General features: G+C 44.2%; 1 long non-coding RNA gene across 1 annotated transcript; it reads left to right on the top strand.

Annotated features, from left to right (window-relative positions):
• Positions 1 to 2,870: 2,870 nt before the first annotated feature.
• On the top strand, positions 2,871 to 15,564 carry LOC117042911. The gene is made up of 2 exons (XR_004426109.1): positions 2,871 to 3,069; positions 15,340 to 15,564. It is a non-coding gene; the product is annotated as an uncharacterized LOC117042911 (long non-coding RNA).
• The last annotated feature ends 601 nt before the right edge of the window (positions 15,565 to 16,165 follow it).

Raw genomic sequence — 16,165 nt, forward strand, 5'->3', positions numbered from 1 at the left:
TCAAAATTTTTAAGTTTTAAGCATAAAACACAGTGTTCCTTTTTTTGCCCCTTCAAAATGTCATTTGGTAGGGGGCCAGCTCTCAAGCTTTTGCTAGAATCCGCAGTGTGAAAGGTTGGCTACAGGAGGTGGGGTGGCGGGTTAGTTAAAATAAAAGCCTTTTAGGTCACATCAGTATTTGCATGTGGGTATATTCCTCCATACCCACACACATCTTCAGGTCTAATAGTGATATTCTGGACTTTGCCCGTTGCTTCATTGTGGGGGGAACGCTCTTAAATTTATCTGAATCCTATTGCAACTGCTTTTTCCTCTGCTTCTCCAAAGTTGGGGGATTAAATAGTTCTGATGAAAACACTGCTGTGCCTCCTAAAGCACTACAACTGCCTGCAGAACAGCATCCACATTATGAACAAGGGTATAAATGGGTCGTCAGTTCATGTTCATAAAAATGTTTAAAGAGGTGGAGTGAGACAGTTGAGGGAAAAGTTAACACAAATACGCCTGCCCTACTGCCAAAATTTTGGAAGCAATTTGCTCATAACTAGACCCCCTTCTGCCTGAAAGAAGCTGAAGATGATGAGGATACTTTGCACAACAATGCCCTGATTCTGCATTCCTAAAAGAATCTCCATGTGATATACTAGAAACCAAACTCTGTTCCTGCTAATCCTCTTGTACCCAGCCTGGCATTTTGATGCTGCATTTGCTTACATTCTTCCTTTGTTTGTCAGCTCCTCCTCTTCCCTTCCTCTTTCCCTTTTGTTTCCCCTCACCCACTGAGGAGAAATGTAGATACAGGTAGTAAGCTATCCAAAAGATTCCTTTTTGAGTATCTGCTAGCTGCTCACATGCTTCAGCTTACAACAATATACAGACTTTAACACCAACAGTCTCCCCATCCTTTTTAACATCTAGGTTGGGGCAGCCAATGTGTCCCAATCTATAACTCCCATTGGCCCTCACAAAAGGCCACGCTGGCTGAGGCTGATGAGAGTTGTAGTTCAACAATGTCTGGAGGGCACCATCCTGGCTACTCCTGATCTAGCTATGTGAAGAGTTCTGGGGAACTCAAAAGTGTGCACACTATTTTATGACATTTTCATTAGCCTAATAAATGGGGGCCTGGGCTGTTTTATTTTGGACCAACACAACTACCTTTGCCCTCTCTCGTTTATACAGTGGTACCTCAGGTTACAGATGCTTCAGGTTAAAGACTCAGCTCACCCAGAAATAACGCTTCATGTTAAGAACTTTGCTTCAGGATAAGAACGGAACTCATGCTCTGGTGGCGCAGCAGCAGCGGGCGGTCCCATTAGCTAAAGTGGTGCTTCAGGTTAAGAACGGACCTCCAGAACGAATTAAGTTCTTAACCCGAGGTACCACTGTACTTTTGACAGCACCTGTATATGCCAGTTGTGCTACATAAGACAGCAAGAGTAACTTCTAGGGGGACATAAGTATGAAATAAGAGGCACATATACTGTACCACCAGTAGGGACGCGGGTTTGGGCTTGCTGATCAGAAGGTTGGTGGGTTGGTGGTTCGAATCCCCGCTATGAGCTGAGCTCCCATTGCTCAGTCCCTGCTCCTGCCAACCTAGCAATTGGAAAGCACGTCAGAGTGCAAGTAGATAAATAGGTACCGCTCCAGCAGGAAGGTAAACAGCATTTCCATGCGCTGCTCTGGTTCACCAGAAGCAGCTTAGTCATGCTGGCCACATGACCCGGAAGCTGTACGCCGGCTCCCTTGGCCAATAAAGCGAGATGAGTGCTGCAACCCCCAGAGTCGTCTGCAACTAGACCTAATGGTCAGGGGTCCCTTTACCTTTATATTGTACCACCAATAGCACACATCAAAGGGCCCTCACTAACCCACAACAAAATGAACACATGTAATGCTTTCACAAGTTTCACTGAAAGAACTTGTATGAACCAAAGAGAAAATGAATTCAGACAACTGGAATCAAAATGCCATAGGCTTGTGTGTTAAACAGAGGGAGAGAATACGGTGGTCTCGCTGTGTTCAGCCTATAAGGAGCCCCTGCTGATCCAGGTTACTTAGTTAGCTGTCTAGAAATAGATGAAGACATCAGAGATGTTGCCCTTTGAGATTATTGTTCTTACACACCTGATGACATTGCATAGATATGATGGACAATCAGCTACCAACACTACCCTACATAATGGCAAAAGCATGCAGTGTAATCAGACAGTGGATACCCTTTATAAGCCTTGCTTGGAAGATTATGATGGGGGTGGGAGGACTCAGGAGGCAGGAAGTCGGGGAACAAAATTGGATACTTCCGAGTCACAAATTTTTCAAATGACCAGTTGCAGTGGAAAGGTTCAAGGAGAGGAGGCACCAAATGTTGCTGGCCTCTCAGCTGTGTCTCCATGGAGGGCTCGTGCATCCCTTCTCTTCCCTCTCCCAACTGCAGCCTCTGTAATGGTTGCTCAGATGACAGAGGGGAAGAGCCTGGCTTCTCAGCAGAGCAGAGCAGAGCAGATGGTGGCTCTGACTGAATTTCTTATCTTCTCTCGTCTGCGACAGCCTGATGGAATGGCTGTTGCCATGTAATGGTTGCCGACAGTTTAATATAACATTAAAATGTTCAGGAAGCATAATATCAACTCAATGCCATATTTCTTAATACTATCTAAGTACTCCAGTTGTAATAGAGCTACAATACAATAACAGTCTCATAGCTTCCAACCTGCAAAGTTTCTGCTATTATCCCATTCCCCTTGAAGCCAGCACCAGCAAGAGCTTATATATGCATCATTGGTGCATCTTTCACGACAAAAGTAAACAAACAAGCACGAGAGAGAACATTTGTTACATTGCTTCATCTCTGGGTCAATCAAGAAATAAGCACTAGATGTCAAGATATGTGCCTCTAATGACTATCATAGTTTTTGCTTGTATTTTTTTTTTAATCATCAGATCAGCTATTTGAGACATGGAGCAAAGGAGTGATTCAAGATTTCCAATGGAGTACCTGCCTTTTTTGCAGCTGCTGTGCCCTTGTTTATCCAACTGTTCTGCCCTTTGGCTAGGAACCATATGGTAGGTACGGTATATATCACCTAATGTGAGATGCCTCTCTGTGAACTGCAGTCTGAATTTAAGACTACATTTGTATACTAAGAAATATGCCCTTCCTTATTTTGGACCATATACATGGGGAAGATATGCAGCTTTTCTGGCCATGGGATAAGTAGTTGGGATTTTTGATTAAAATTGTTTTAGGAGACAGATTTGTTCAGTGGGCGATTTTAAATTACCAGCTGCAGTGTTTCGTAACGCCCCTTCCCCCGTTTTATTTTGCTTCTCCATAAGTGTTACAAATGTAGAAGATAGAAGCATACTGCAGCACGAAGGTGATAAGTGTGCTGTTCTATAATAACTGTTTCCTGTTGGGTTCCTTCTGGTCACAAATCTGATCACAAGTGTGTTGTTGTGGACCGGTGCCAAGTAGGTACTGTATAACAATGCTTTGGAGATATTTCACTGGTATCAAAATTCATCTTTGGGTATACAAGGCCTTATTGCTTATCCATAAAATGCTGTTTTTAGTACCACAGGCACGAAGGTGGGATTCATGGCAGTAACCCTTGGTGGTTTGCTCTCATAGCTTGCGAGGCAAGACCATCCATTTTGAGTCCACAGGAAGCTCTCTGAGTAGAAAGAGCCACTGCACTCTACGGTACTGACTACTGGATGTGGCATTCCTCTGGCTCCCTTTCTTTTAATCTTTACTTCTTTGCAATATAGACAAATATTAAAACAAAACTATTAATCTCCACAAAGCTTATAAAGCTTCTGCTTTCCTATGACTATTAAGGGATCGTGTTTATTTTGTTTATATTTTGTCAAAAAAGTATTGCAAGCTTTTCAAAAATTTCAGATTATACTTTGACTGTGGCCCTTTAAATCATGATGGGTAAAGGACTAATTCTTTTCAGAACTGCTGCCTCTGTTATAATGAAAAGATCCTAATTGACTGTCAATGACCCATAGACCCACATGTAACACCTGCGTTTATCACTTTAGCATAACAGTTGCAGAATTAAGGGATTATGGCCTTTTGGTAGTTTAAGGCAGGCAAGATGTTTTTGTGTTCAGGAAAGGGTATCTGTGTAATATGAAAACCAAGGAAAAACAAGATTGTAGTGCCATGATAGAGCAGGGGCCAAGACATACTGGGACCCCAAAGTTCATCTAGTCCAACCCCCTGCAATGCATCTTGTTATGTTATCATGTTTAATAACTATGCAGTTGTTAATCAGCTTTACATGGAATCTCAATGCCTTTCCCCAAGGCTGTACTTCAGTTATGAGGACGTCACTAATTTTTATCGCTGGCAAAATGCTTTCCTCCCTGTTAAGGTGTGAGTTTATTGCAAGCCCGAGTGCACTTTGGAATGTGACTGTGCGAGTGGAAGGCATTTACTGGACAATGCCTTTCTCACCACTGTTGATGAATGACACAAATCCTTCCCATTCCATGATAGCGCCGTTATGTTAAAAACTTTTTAAAAAGTTACATTTTATAAAATTCTATTTATCTAAGTCCTTTTATCCCACTTCTTTGTTTGCACAAGGTCCTTACATCTTTTTCATCTTTGTAGCCTGAGTGATCCCCCACTAAGGTGCACCTGTGGGACTGAGGATGCTGAAGTCACACTTCTGTTTTTTAAAGTGGCAAACATCTGCAAGGCTGTTTCTCTTCCCTCTAGTGCGTGCGCTCTCTCTCTCTCTCTCTCTCTCTCTCTCTCTCTCTCTCACACACACACACACACAGAGGTGGGGTATTTTTTTAAAAAATTTTTTTTAGTAATCTGTTATTATCTCTTTCCCTCTCCAGCAAGATCTTGAACACCTTCTCTTACTTACAAAAATCAGATGAATAATAAGCAGTGTGGCTGCCCTTTAGGTGAATATTTATTGCATTCGCAGAGATACACCTGATGAAGTTAGTCCAGGCTTCCTCAACCTCGGCCCTCCAGATGTTTTTGGCCTACAACTCCCATGATCCCTAGCTAGCAGGACCAGTGGTCAGGGATGATGGGAATTGTAGTCTCAAAACATCTGGAGGGCCGAGGTTGAGAAAGCCTGAGTTAGTCCATTCTCTCTCTCCCCTCTCCCCTCTTCCCCTCCCCCTGAGTTTTGTGGCATCCCACTGATTCCCCTCTGGCAATTCTGTTTCCCTACCTCCACTCGCTGGTGGCGCTGTGGTCTAAATCACAGAGCCTAGGGCTTGCCGATTGGCGGTTTGAATTTCTCAGTCCCTGCTCCCGCCAACCTAGCAGTTCGAAAGCACGTCAAAGTGCAAGTAGATAAATAGGTACTGCTCCTGCGGGAAGGTAAACGGCGTTTCTGTGCGCTGCTCTGGTTTCGCAAGAAGCAGCTTAGTCATGCTGGCCACATGACCCGGAAGCTGTATGCCGGCTCCCTCGGCCAGTAAAGTGAGATGAGCGCCGCAACCCCAGAGTCGTCCGTGACTGGACCTAATGGTCAGGGGTCCTTTACCTTTACCTCCACTCACTGAGACCACTTGCCTTTCCCTCCTCCCCCTTTCCCTTCCACCCCTCTTTCCTTCCTACTGTTGCTCCATTTTCTGTTTAGCTTCTCAGGTGCTGATGTGTCTTGAATAGCACATTGAGCTGAAAGAGGAAGTGGTAGAGAGAGAGATGCTCTTTCTACTTCCTCTTTCACCTTTATTAGCTTTTCAAGAGTTGGGGGGAGGGAATGGCTCTTTCCACCTGATAATAAGAGGGCAGTGAGAGGGGGAAAGGGCTCCGAGGCTTCATGGGTGCCAGGCAAAGTCTTCAAGTGTGCCTGCTGGTAACCCTAGGCCTGTGTTGTGTTCCGTTTCCCTTTGTTTTTTTTGCTAAGGTTGCTCTCTGTAAAATTTAGCCTCACATATGCCAGAATCTCTAAATGAATTTGAAAAATTGTACAGTTGAACTGATGGGTGATGGCCAGGTTATAACAAAGTCTGCAATTGGCTCCACACACTCAAGGCAGCTTTGAGTTCCCGTTTCTCAAACTGCAGCCCTCCCTCCATCCCATATGGCAAGCCATGTTTTTGAAGCTGATTCAAAATCATCTTGACATATAGCATAGCCATATGGATATGGGCTTGTGGTTCAAAGAAAAAGAGAAAAGGTCAGCAATCCTACTGAGTTTGCCAAAAACATGGCCTTGCCTAAAAGTGTTCTTTGGATTCTGACCTACAGGTATATTCCTGAAGTGCATGAAAGGGTGCTGTGGTGTGGGCTTCACACAGGCTGGCCACTTACACATTGCAAAAAAAGAGGAAGCAAGCATAGAATTACTTACAATTTGCATAGGCTAGTTTATTTTCAAAATTAGAAATACAGGGTTGTACCCAACTAAGTTCTACTCAGACTAGATTGGGTAGGGAGAAATTCAACAATGTGTTCTTCCAGTTCCATCAGCTCAAACATTTCAGCTTGTGCTAATGGAATGACACCTCCATCTCCGCCCCCTTCACACTGTTTTGGGGGGTTCTCCTGAAACCCTCCAAACCAATTTCAGGAGGTTCATGGCAGGGAAGAGAAAGGGGGAAAGCCCTAGAATGTGGCATATAAATGGGACCACTGTTTCTCAGCCTCACTTGTAAAATGATTATAAAATGATTATAAAGTGTCAGATAGTAAACAGGAGCAGAGACTACAGGCATATTTCCATGCCTCTGGTCACCCAAAGGATCTCCAGTTGGAGAACATCACCATGTTGGCCAAGACTGCCTTAGTTAGTATCTCACTGTTTGACTGTATAGCACAGGCATAGGCAAACTTGGCCCTTCAGATGTTTTGGGACTACAATTCCCATCATCCCTGACCACTGGTCCTGTTAGCTAGGGATCATGGGAGTTGTAGTCCCAAAACATCTGGAGGGCCGAGTTTGCCTATGCCTGGTATAGCACCTTCAGCCCTCCAATGCTGTTACCCAAACATTTTATCTGTCAGCATTCCAGAATGTTCTGTGAATTTTCGTTGACAACTCTGTAGATCCACTCATAAATCACTGAAAACCCAACCGATTTTGCTGTGTGGCTGGCAAAGCTAATTCACTCACACCATAATCTCTCAGCATCTCCAGAGGTATTTTTGTTCAGTGTGGAGAAGCTAGTCATGTATCATTTGCAGGAGGGTGGGCACACACAGTAGTTTTGTTAGTATATATTTGCATATCTTAATCTACATCTTATTTACACAGCTTAATGAGAACCCTGCTTTGCACTGTAAGGATTCAGGAGTAGGTGGGTGGGCAGCCGGATGGCTGATAGACAGAGAATGAGAGATGGAGTGTTATGTAGTCTGATTCCCCTTTTCAAAAGTTCTTTACTCTGTATGCCAGTGACAGAGCATGGAGCCATATCCCTTTTATACTTTACCTAGAAAGGCCTCATTGATCACTCAAGAAGGATGACAAATGGAATGCACCCTCCTGTCTCTGATGTAATTTTGCAGTTAATGGCTGACAAGTACTTTCAGACATGTAAATTACCTGAATGCCTGGTGGCTTTGGATGTTTCTCCAGCCTAATAGGATGCAAACAGCACAGGCCAACTTTTCACCCACCCAGCCAGCATAGCTGTGCTTTTAACAGAAGCTTGATGTGCACATGTTGGCAGGTGATGTTTATTATTTTGAAGCAGTGAAGAGTTTCCCTTGCACATTTCTGCAGAAGAGTTGGCCAGGTTTGATTAGGGGGCTATCCCCACCCCCCACCCTTGTCAGCTGGCAGCAGTATGGGGCAGATAAACTGATCCACATTAAAAATCTGGGAAAACTCTCTTAACGTGGGAGTTTGTTGGGAGTGAGAACATTCTGTAAACCGAGAAGGCAGAGAGGGTGTCAGTTATAAGCGCAAAAATGACCACATTGCTCCTTACAAAATAACACATCTAGGATACAAAATAACGCATCTAGGATACCAGTACCAGAGACCCCATAGAACTCCTATTCTTTTAATGTAGTCCTAGACGCACATTGCCAGCTATGTGTTGTAGTTCACCACTGGGGACTCAATTTGTCCCCTGTTTTTGCTGCCTGTCTGCGACTGGCAGAAAATAGGGTCTCACACACCTATGGAGCTGAACTCAGGTTGATAGGTTGTAAGATGTACAGGCCCGCAAAGTTTATCCGTTTCTCCCACTAAGTGCTTCAACGGAGGGGAATGTTATATATCATATGCACAACATGTCCATTTAGGCTTATTTTCCCCAATTAGCATTCTTACCGGGTCTGCAGATGACTACAACTCCCATAATTCCCAGCCAGTTTAGCCTTTGGCTAGGGAAGATGTGAGTTATAGCTCAAAGATATTGTTGAACCCAAGGCTGAGGAACACTGCTCTGTGCTGAGGCCTGGCATAAAAGCAGTGGTCTAGTGGAGGTTCTACAGCTATGGGTTGGAGATATGAGGAAGAGGTACGAGCTTAGAAAATCAGCAACAGGGAATCCGGGGGGGGGGAGGTTTTCTGATACAAATTTTACATCACTGCATTTGAGTTAAATAAGAAGAAAAAACTTGGCTAATATTCTGTTCAAGATACGATTACAGCCACAGAAATGAGCCAAAGAGTCCTTTCTGCATCTTCAGAAGCTCATGCGTTGACACGATTATTCTGTCTCAAGATTGTGGCAGAGGGGGTGCTGTTTCTGGAAAGTGGGCATTAGAAACCTTGTGCAGTATACAACATATTTATTCTGTCAGAACAAGGCTAGGCAATGAAATTTCCCCTCCTTCTCTCTCCACATGCCTCTTTGATCTGTTCTGGAGAATCCCCCAAACTTCCTTAGCAGATTCGGGAAGAGGAGGCAGGAATTCTATTCCATTCTGCTGAGGGAAGGAGTGCATTGGATACCTCCTCCAATGTCTGTTGGGAGATCACCATGCAGCCCTCTATTTCGGGAGCCTATATTTTAATCATAGATTAAAATTGGTTACTATATGTTAAAAGAATTTTAATGTCATATATAAAAAAATTAAATGTTCATAACTGTATATATAAACCACATGTCTGAAACCCCACAGATTAGGTCCTGAACAAATTGAACTCAAATATTTCTCTGCAAGGTCAAAGTAGGAAACCCCCCCCCCATTGTCTCTTTCCTCACAAATCCTGTCCTCACAAATTCTTAAGGGCACATTCAAGATATGAACAGGGTGTGAGCCTGTGACCTGTGACCTAGATTCGGGAATTAAGTAGCTATAACAAAAGAGTGGCCAAAATCCAGATAATGCAATCAGGTAACTTGTCAGACAGGAGATAAACAACACACTCAGATTTCGGTTGTAGACCGCCTTTTCTGTGATGTAAAGGAAAAGGGACCCCTGACCATTATGTCCAGTCGTGGACGACTGGGGTTGTCGCGCTCGTCTCACTTTACTGGCCGAGGGAGCCGGCATACAGCTTGACTAAGCCGCTTTCTGGTGAACCAGAGCAGTGCACGGAAACGCCGTTTACCTTCCCACTGGAGCAGTACCTATTTATCTACTTGCACTTTGATGTGCTTTCGAACTGCTAGGTTGGCAGGAGCAGGAACCGAGCAACGGGAGCTCACCCCGTTGCGGGGATTCGAACCGCCGGGCTATACCCCTTCTGTGATATATGTATGATGTTTCTGGGGGTGGTCTTGGACTCCAGGACAGGCAATTTAAAATGTCTATATAAGGGCGGCACACCTTTGTTCTGGGTCCTCCTCCTCTCTCCTGCGTGTGGGGGAGCACCCTGTTGCAACAGTTAATAAAGATCAGGTTTACTAGCTGCTTTGCTTCTCAATATTCTCTTGTTTTCTGTTATTTTCTCCTACCAATAGAGAACCTACAAAAGGACTCTATATGGGCTCTTGGGTACCCCATAAGGGAAAAGGAGCAGTTTCCCCACCCCTGATATCATATATATATATATATATATATATATAGAGAGAGAGAGAGAGAGAGAGAGAGAGAGAGAGAGTGTTACAAGAATTTTAAGGTCCCAAATATAGAATAAATTTTCATAAATGCACACATATCTAAATATATGAACCATGTGTCTGAAATAGTATGGGAGAGCAATCCTGAAGCCATTTTGACTCTCCCAATAATCTAAAATATTTCTCTGCAGGAAGGGAGGTAAATGGGGAAAGCCTTCCCATTGTCTATTTGCTTGCAAATCCTGCCTTAAGGGCATATTTATGTATGAATAGGGTGAGCCTGTAACCTGGATTCAGGAGCTAAAGTATTAACCATCACACACAAACTCACAAAATAGCCAGACTGCCCAGGACCAGGTAATGCAATCAGTGACCATTGTCAGGTATCCTGGCAGGCAGGATTTCTGCTCAAGACCGCTTCCTTCTGTGATGTATGTATGATGTTTTTTGGGGGGTGATCTTGGGCTGCAGGGTGGGCAATTTCAAACATCTATATAAGGGCTTGTGGACCATTGTTCAGGGTTCTCCTCCCTCCTGCGTGTGGGGAGTAGGGACCCTGTTGCAACAGTTCCTTGAATAAAGATCAGGCTTATTAGCTGCTTTGCTTCCCAATATACTCTGGTTGGCCTCTGTTTTCTCCTACAGATAGGGAACCCACTTAAGGACTCTATATGGGCTCTGGAAGGACAGATCCTGAAATTGAGGCTCCAATACTTTGGCCACCTCATGAGAAGAGAAGACTCCCTAGAAAAGACCCTGATGTTGGGAAAGATGGAGGGCACAAGGAGAAGGGGACGACAGAGGATGAGATGGTTGGACAGTGTTCTCGAAGCTACTAACATGAGTTTGGCCAAACTGCGGGAGGCAGTGAAGGATAGGCGTGCCTGGCGTGCTCTGGTCCATGGGGTCACGAAGAGTCGGACACGACTGAACGACTGAACAACAACAACATGGGCTCTGGAATACCCCATAAAGGGAAAGGGAGCAGTTTTTCTTATAACAATATATAAGTACAGTATATAGTGGTGGCTTGTGCCCATTGGGAGTGGTGGGGCAGTAGGCAGCAGGTCCAGCGGTAGGTGGAGCCAGAGCCAATGACAGGCAGAGCCAAGTAATTCTGGTTTTTGGCTCCATCCTCCTGCCTGCTGAGGACTAAGGAGGAGGACAGTGAGAGGCAGTGCCATCCCCTTGACTGGCTGTAAGTAGGAAAGTAGGCAGACAGATGCTGGCTGAGGGCACCCTGAGATTGGCGGGGCAGCAGCCCATTTGCCCAAACAGACCAGCCTTCACTACACATATATTCTCCTTTGCTATTCTGTGACACGCACACACCTCGTATGAGTTCCTGTATCAGACCCTTTTTGACTATATCAGCAACATTCTTCTTGGCTAGCTTTTGTTTTCAGCCCTGTCGTTGTTCGATGTGTGTTCTTAAGCAGAGCTGGGTGCCTCTAACAGCATACCAGAGGCAAAAAAGTTCAACAGATGGAGATTTTGATAGCATGGAGATGCAGTAGTAAAAAAAAAACTTCATCTGCATTTGGGGAGGGGACTTGTTCTGTGTTCTGAAAACCAATAAAAAAACAACAGGAAAAAGGTTCACTTGTTCTTTCTGTTTTGCAAACCACACAGCTGTTAAAGGCAAAGCAGATTTGTGAAAAAAGAGAGGCAAACCTCCTGTGTATATGTTGACCATGATAATTTAATGTCAGAATGTCGGTACCTCCCATACCAACATATAAGGAAATTCCATGTGCCTTTTGTCTCCGCATCTAGCAGTGGCAGAACATGTACTGTGCATGCAAAAGGCTCCAGGTTCAATCTCTGGCATCTCCAGGTAGGACTTCCTTGCTTGGAAGTCTGTCCACCTGCTGCCACTCAGTGTAGACAGTACTGAGCTCAATGGAACAATGGCCTAACTCAGTGCAAGGCATTTTCCTATGCCTTACATGTGCCAGCAAAATAGTTTTTCAAGAACTATTGACTTCATAAAAATGTCAAAGCGGCCGCACAGCAGTCGAGGATAGAGATGACCTAGTCTAGTGCCTTCCCTGGATTGTAAGTTTTGCGTTTTAATAAGTACAATGTGTAAACAGCAGCCACGTTTGAGAGATGGGTACAAAGTCCAGTGGAGTAAATGGGCAGCCCCGATACAGAGCTGAAACCTGAATTGTGGGTGCCAAGGGGTGGGGTTGGCAGGAGATCAGTTTGTTTAGAGGGTGCCTAATTCCGGTCTGTGCCTCCCAGAGAAATATGAGTTCACGTCCTGTACTTGTCAAGCAGTAGACTGGTGGGCAGTCTTTCATGTTACACTGTGTACTGTACTTTGAAACATCTTTCTGCACAAGTGTTGGGATGAGTCAGATACAATAAGGCAGCTCTTATCCTTCCCAGCAGGGTTTCAGCCATTTTAAACTCTTGATTTTTGTGTGTAAAAAAGTGAAGTGAAGTGTGAAGAGTTGTTTTCCTTAAAACAAACAAACAAACAAACATTTTTTTTAAATATCTGTTTTACTTTATGGTATGGTACTTCAGTTACCCCTCATTTTCTAGGTGCTGCAGTTTGAAGAAAACACTGCTGCCAGCTTACGTTTTCATTTCTGACGTAGAGGACATCCTGTTCAGGGCTAAAAAAAATAAGAGAGAGAAAATAATAAAGCACAATCATATTACAGTTTAGGGGAATTTTCTGATAAAGGAATCAGCGGAACAGTTCTGAAGGGCACAGAGCGCGATCATTTGCAAAAGGATACACAGGGATACAGCTTTTCCCCAGCACCCACACACACAAAAAGGATGTGAGCCAGCATGGTTACCATAGTGATGTTAACCACTCCCTGGCCTTCCCTTTTATTTTGCTTCTCAGTTGTAGTCCTGAAATGTTTGCTGTTTCCTCTCTGCTAATTGCTGAGTAATGTATTGTTGGCAAGAGGTGTCAGACTGACAGTGGGAAAGGAGCCTCTCTAGTTAAATTCACAAAGCAAGCAGAGAGGAAGCCTCAGGGCCCAATGAGCACATGGCTGCTTCACAAGTCTCTCGCCCCCCCTCACCCAACTTCAGGGACCACTTTTGAATGTGGGGGTGTGGAGTATACTTCTGTGTAAGGTGTTGTAGTGAGAAAAAAGGTGACAAGCCACTATAAGCAAGAGTCAGACACACAGGAAGTTTTTTTTTTAACTGGAACCCAACCCCCTTGGATACTCAGGGTTGAGCTCACCTCCTGGCAACCATAAGTCAGAGATGGGGAACTGGTAATGCTCCAGATCAGGGGTAGGCAACCTAAGGTCCATGGGCCAGATGCGGCCCAATTGCCTTCTCAATCCGGCCCGCGGATGGTCTGGGAATCAGCGTGTTTTTACATGAGTAGAATGTGTCCTTTTATTTAAAATGCATCTCTGGGTTATGTGTGGGTCCTGCCTGGTGTCTTTACATGAGTAGAATGTGTGCTTTTATTTAAAATGCAACTCTGGGTTATTTGTAGTGTAATAAACAAATCTGCTCTTATTCCCTTATAGGGTACACAAGAGCCCTTGTAGAGTCCTTTGCAGGTTCTCCATCGGTAGGAGTTAAATAACAGAGGGCAACCAGATAATATTTAGAAGCAAAGCAGCTAGTAAGCTTGATCTTTATTAAAGCTGTTGCAACAGGGTGCTTTCCCCATACACAGGAGAGCAGGGAAGGACCGTCCTAGAACAAAGGCCTGCCTGCCCTGACCATTAGGTCCAGTCGTGTCCGACTCTGGGGTTGCGGAGCTCATCTCGCGTTACTGGCCGAGGGAGCCGGCGTACAGCTTCCGGGTCATGTGGCCAGCATCACTAAGCTGCTTCTGGCGAACCAGAGCAGCGCACGGAAGCGCCATTTACCTTCCCGCTGTAGCGGTACCTATTTATCTACTTGCACTTTGACGTGCTTTTGAACTGCTAGGTGGGCAGGAGCAGGGACCGAGCAACGGGAGCTCACCCCGTCACGAGGATTCGAACTGCCGACCTTCTGATCAGCAAGCCATGCCGCTAAAATACAGGATCAGTTGGTCAAAACTAGAATTCCTGGGATTAAACCAATTGATTGCGCCAGCCGCAGGTTTTGAATTGGTCATTTAAATTGCAGTCAGTGCAGCTTAAGTGTCTGGGAATGAAGATGTCAAAGGATATTAGAGAAATTGCTAGTTTTAATGAGGATCCTCTTGTTCAACAGGTTATGGCTGGCCTAGGCAAATGGGTGGTCGATTTAATCAAAATTAATTAATGCATTACCTAGACTCAAATGTAATTCATTTTACTGAGAACACATATCCTGCCTTTTCTGTTTCAAAGTTGAATATAGCAGAAAGGTAAATATAGCAGATATAATACAGCAGATTATATCTCTCATAAAAAGAACACACAGCAGGAAAATGCCTCATTCAGGTACAGCAGGACCATTTCAACATACCACAGGTCCCCCCCTCCCCATGACTGAATGAGAAAGTCCAGTTTGCTCTACTTCTCCCTGCCTCTTCCTCCTTGTACATCCTTGGTTGTGGATGAGACTTTATATGTTTTTTAAATCAGAGTTTCCAGTGCAATCCAAGTCTGGAAACTGGTTTAAGGGCTACCTACAAATCAGGATCTGATTGTACTTGAGTGGCCCTATTATATTGAAACCAGAGCTGAAATAATATGGCCCTTTCCAATAATAATATGGCCCTTCCCAATTGAGAAAATAATGATTGCAAATTGAAATCCCTATGGGCAGTGGGAGGGATTTTAACCAATAAGTCTCACCAGCAGAAGCCCACACAAAGACTTCTGCCTGTCTTTCCCTATGGTCCCCCCAAATGATTTTGTGTGAGTTTGGAAGAACCTCCCGGAACAGCATACAGGTGAGGAGAGGGGAAATCGTTCTTGTGCTGATGGGATGTTCAACATAGAGCAATACTGAATTCCTTCCAATAAATGCTGAAACTCTTTACAGTTCTCAAACTGATCTTTAGTTGTAGTTCCAGCCAGGCCAGGCCACCAAACATGCATAATGTGGCCCTATTTTTCAAGCTGACTTTTTGTATAGCTGCAAAGAGGAAGGGGAAGGTAGAGCCCATTTCCCCCATAGCTTTGTGTCCTCTAATGCTATTTCTTATTGCATCTCCTTTTGCTGTTCCATAAAATTCAAGTCAAAAGAGCACGTTGGCCCTTATTGAAAAATGATTTTGTAAATAATCTCCTTTTCCACCCGAGTCTTTTCGGTCCCTGTATGTTATATTTTTTATGACAGGAAAAAGTGTGATCTTAATTTTTCTATGTTTGTATGAGAGCAACAGCAGCTCACAAAAAAATTCCTATATTCTAATTTTCCAAGCAAAGCATCAACTGATTTTAAAAAATTGTTCTCATTTTATTTCCTCAGGTTAAAAACCCAAATGTAATCTCCTGAATCCCCACAGGAAGAGCTAAAATGGAGGCCACCAAAGGGCTGAAATTAGCTTAAGCACCAGTGCTGGTATGAAAAATTAAGAGCAAAAAGAGAGAGAGAGAGGTTAGCTTGGATTATCCCTGTATGTAGGTCACAGTGACTCAAAGCAATGCAGCACTGGCAATGCCCAAGCAAAAGTAAACCTTTTGAAACAGTCCAGGTACAAAGTGCAGGTGTTTGTTTTAACGTAAAGAGACGGGCTAACTTAGTGCCGGAAACAATGCATTCCTTTTCCTATATGCCAGTCACAGGAAACAAAATGGTCAAGAAAGAAGTAGCCAGTGAATCTCTACAAACGCACCCATTTTGCCTTTAGAAACACTTTTCTTCAGTCTCAAAAAGCCAAACGCATCATCCAGCCCCAGTTGTAGCGTACAATAGTAAAACAGTCCACCACCCTTTGTGAGAGAGGAGAATGAGTTTGGTTAGCAACCAAAAACCGTTGGAAGATTGATGATGAAATCATGACTGCTGGAAGTTCTTTGTTGTGGATTTCAGGAAGACGGGTTAGTCCTCAGGACTTTGCAGATTCTGGCTCAGCCCAGCCGCCTACATCACAAAATACCCTCATTCATCAAATGCAGAGGGAGCCTGACTTTGTATACAAAAGGCTCCTCTTCCTGGCTTCCCAGCGTTGGCTGCCCTCCACACTACCAAACCCCAGCTCAGACTCCTCTCTGTGTGGGTAGAAAGAACTCATCTCAGAGCCAGCTTCAGCTGTTCATTTCACCAGGCACTCATTATAGCTCCATCATTATCA

The sequence above is a fragment of the Lacerta agilis genome, chromosome 2 (assembly GCF_009819535.1).
Source record: "Lacerta agilis isolate rLacAgi1 chromosome 2, rLacAgi1.pri, whole genome shotgun sequence".
NCBI lineage: Eukaryota > Metazoa > Chordata > Lepidosauria > Squamata > Lacertidae > Lacerta > Lacerta agilis.